Source organism: Photinus pyralis, unplaced genomic scaffold, assembly GCF_008802855.1.
Source record: "Photinus pyralis isolate 1611_PpyrPB1 unplaced genomic scaffold, Ppyr1.3 Ppyr1.4_LG1, whole genome shotgun sequence".
NCBI classification, from domain to species: Eukaryota; Metazoa; Arthropoda; class Insecta; order Coleoptera; family Lampyridae; genus Photinus; species Photinus pyralis.
In genome coordinates, this window is record NW_022170249.1 from 46,594,380 (window position 1) to 46,597,762 (window position 3,383).

Below are 3,383 nucleotides of genomic sequence, written 5' to 3' on the forward strand. Positions count from 1 at the left end.
ATGATGCATTCACATTACCTAGTAGATTGAATATAAAATCACTTTCGCGGCAAACTCTAGTAGCGTATAATCATCTATCGAAAATAGTTTTGAAATTTATGCAAGGAAAATTAATCTTTCATGCCTGTCAAAGTTAAAGGCATGTTGTATTTAAATGCATAGTTTCCCCGTCGTAATTTATTTGGCGTCATGTTGAGATATACATTCAAGTGGTGGTTGCTAAAGTCTTTAAGTTATGTAAAGTGTAATTTTGTGTAATGCTCTCAGAAGTTGGTTCATTATCGGGTCGTATTTGTGCCCTCAGTTTATATGGTTTATCGAATCCTCATCTTCGTTCGTTCAATTTATTTTGCCCCGACACTGTTATGAAATGAAACAAAAATGGAGTGAGTGAGCAAGGTGACAAGGTTACCATTTAATTGAACGTACTTACCTCATACATTGAAGCTCTCGAGAAGATTTGTAATGTGTAAAATAAATGGCAGTTTACTCAAATAATCTGACAAGGAAGAAGTACTTCAATAAGCACATAAAACTGGAGCAGGCAATACCATTTAGCGAACCTTTTTCAAGGGGAAGTGTTTTTAAAACAAAATAATTCAGTTTTGATAGCCCGGAGTATAAAAAAGCTTCTGACCATCGACATCGTAAATTTAACAGCTCAATTTTTATGTTTATGATATTTTAACAAACTACCCTCTAAAAACCGTGAAACATCACAAGCACAATAAAATCTCGCGTCTCTTTGGGCGGTCATTACAAATAAAATTCCGATAACACAAACAACTACATGAGCGAGTATATTTATGTTGAAAAACGTTTCGTTTTCCTCCAAAGTGGGAGAGATCGCATCTAACATTTTAATTGCTCCGATAAACAATCGACCTAAATCGCTGCCGCTGTGAAATCTTCTTTCTAAAACGAAATTAATTACATCGGAACACTTCTGTTCCTTTGTGTTGTTATCATCCCCTAAGATGAGATATTATCGTCAGATTTTTGGCGAGTTTGAACAGTTTGCGGTAAAAGAGTTTACGCCTGGACGCCGCTTTTATCTCATCAATTCCGGAACAGGACAAACCAAAGCTGTGCAACCGCGAAGAAAATTAACTGTCTTTCGGGAAGGGAGTCTTTTTATGTTAGATATAAAATTTTGTTTTTATTTTGATCCGGATTCTTCATTATAAAGGAAAACCTAAGCTATCTCCGCGGACACTAAATTAAAGTGGTGGAATAAAGTAGATGATGAAAAAGTTATAAAAGGGCGCGTTTTCGTTTAATTACTCGTTAATTCTCGCAAATTAAAGATGGCCGTGGGTATGATTATCTTTGAGTATTAAAGTGATTGTGGCGTATCTACATGTCGCAACTGGATGCCCTCTAAGCAAGATTATATAGGACGTAATTTTCCAGCGTCCCCTTCTAAATGCAAAGTGGCTTGTGTGTGAATGTAGTGCAGGATTTGCAACGATTTAGCTTGTTAACACGGGTTAACACTTTAGAAGGGTACAATTGTAATCTGGTAACTACACTTATCAATATATATTTCATTTGTGTTTCGTTAAAAATTTTCAAATCAATATCTTATTATCATTGAAAGACTATACACTCGCATCACCTTCCTATAAAGAACCCTCGAAATGAAATCGATACACGTATGGGCTTTTAAAATGATTGAATGAGACATAGATTGTTTTCGCATTCTTGCTTCTAAAACAGATTGTGTTGATTTAAACATTGATGTACCGTTTTTAGTGATTCATAAAAGAGTGGTATATACACAAAAATATGGATCTTATTGGCTGTTTTTCGATACCAATCAAGTGTGTACTATAATTACAATTTGGGAAATATAAATTGAACCGGCTTCTATCGAAGTAGAATAGATTGGTCCTTCTATAGCCCATATATTTTTCCTAATTATTATGCTAAAAAGTTTCTCTCTTGTCGTCTGACGGATTCAATTATCGAACACGGCACAAAACATATTTTCATCCCGGTGTCTAACTTTGTAATTTTTTCTATCGCAAATTACTGGATTTTGACTTCGAGTGATATATTTTTTTTATCTAAGTGCCTAAAATGTTGGAAAATACATTCAAGCACCTAATATTCCCTCTCAATCTTTTATCTGGCACTTATGAATCGGTTCCCCAAAAATTTATCCAATATCTCTTATTAATTACGACCCAGAATTGAAAATTAATAACAATATAAAGTAGAATAACGCATTCACACTGCATTCTCTCGCTTCATGGCACAAGGTTTTCTGCAGGTTCTTACAGAAGATTACTCTAAAAGCGAGTTTTAGTGAACGAATTCAATGGGGCGAATATTTTAAAGGGAGGAAGGAAAGAAGGAAGTGGTCGTACCTTACTGTTTAAAACTCGGACTCTAACCTCACAGGTAGTGAGTTCAAATTCCATAACTTGCCAGTTTTTATTGGTATAGAACATATACTCACTACCATGCCTCGGAGGAGATGTAAAGGTGGCTGTCCCGGTAGCTATACCACGACGGTTGTTAGGTCACACAGGCCGCTATTGATGCGATCTGAAAAGGTCTGTACCTCGGGAGTGCCACCCATACGATAAATAAACAAATCACCATAGCGTGGGTATAAATCCGGGAGAGTAGGAATAGTAGTCCAGGCGCTAATATATGTATTGAGCATGCACTGGAAGTCTAACGCAGTTTGACTTTTGATTATTGTTGGGGGCATATAGTAGACGAAAAATATCGATGTCGTCGCATTTCCGCGGTGGGCATGACATGAGGGGGAGGGGGCAAAGTCGCGCGCGTGGCGATTCACTTTATCGCTTCTAACTCAAAGGCAGTAATAGTTAGAGCAATGCTTGAAGCGGCTATTTACAGCTACTTACATTGGCTACAAAAAATGTCCCAAGGATAAAATTCGTACTTCTAACCGTTTCGTTACAAATAAATGATTTCGGAATATATCCAAATCCACTGAAAATCATATTTGCCACATATTTCTTGCATCTGTAAGACAATTTTAATAGTGTCGTTTATGTTATAAGAGTAATTATAAAAGTACATAAGTCTTGTCATCATATTTTAATTGGCATAATGTAAGAATTAAATTTAAATCTTCAAAATCACTAAATATGTTTAAGTAATAGAGTCAAACGTTATTCCGCAGAAATTACTTCTCGCATAATGGCATCAGTTTTGGTAATGTCCCCTCGAGTTAGTTGCAATATTAAATGTCTGCATATCCATCGGGAAGTAATTTTGGTAATCTTCAGAGTGATAATTCATCAATGTTTGATGTATCTACACCTGGCGTATTCCGAACAATTTATAAACGTAAAGGGTAAAAATGGTACTCATGCAATGCTCATCAGCATTGATGTTATGCA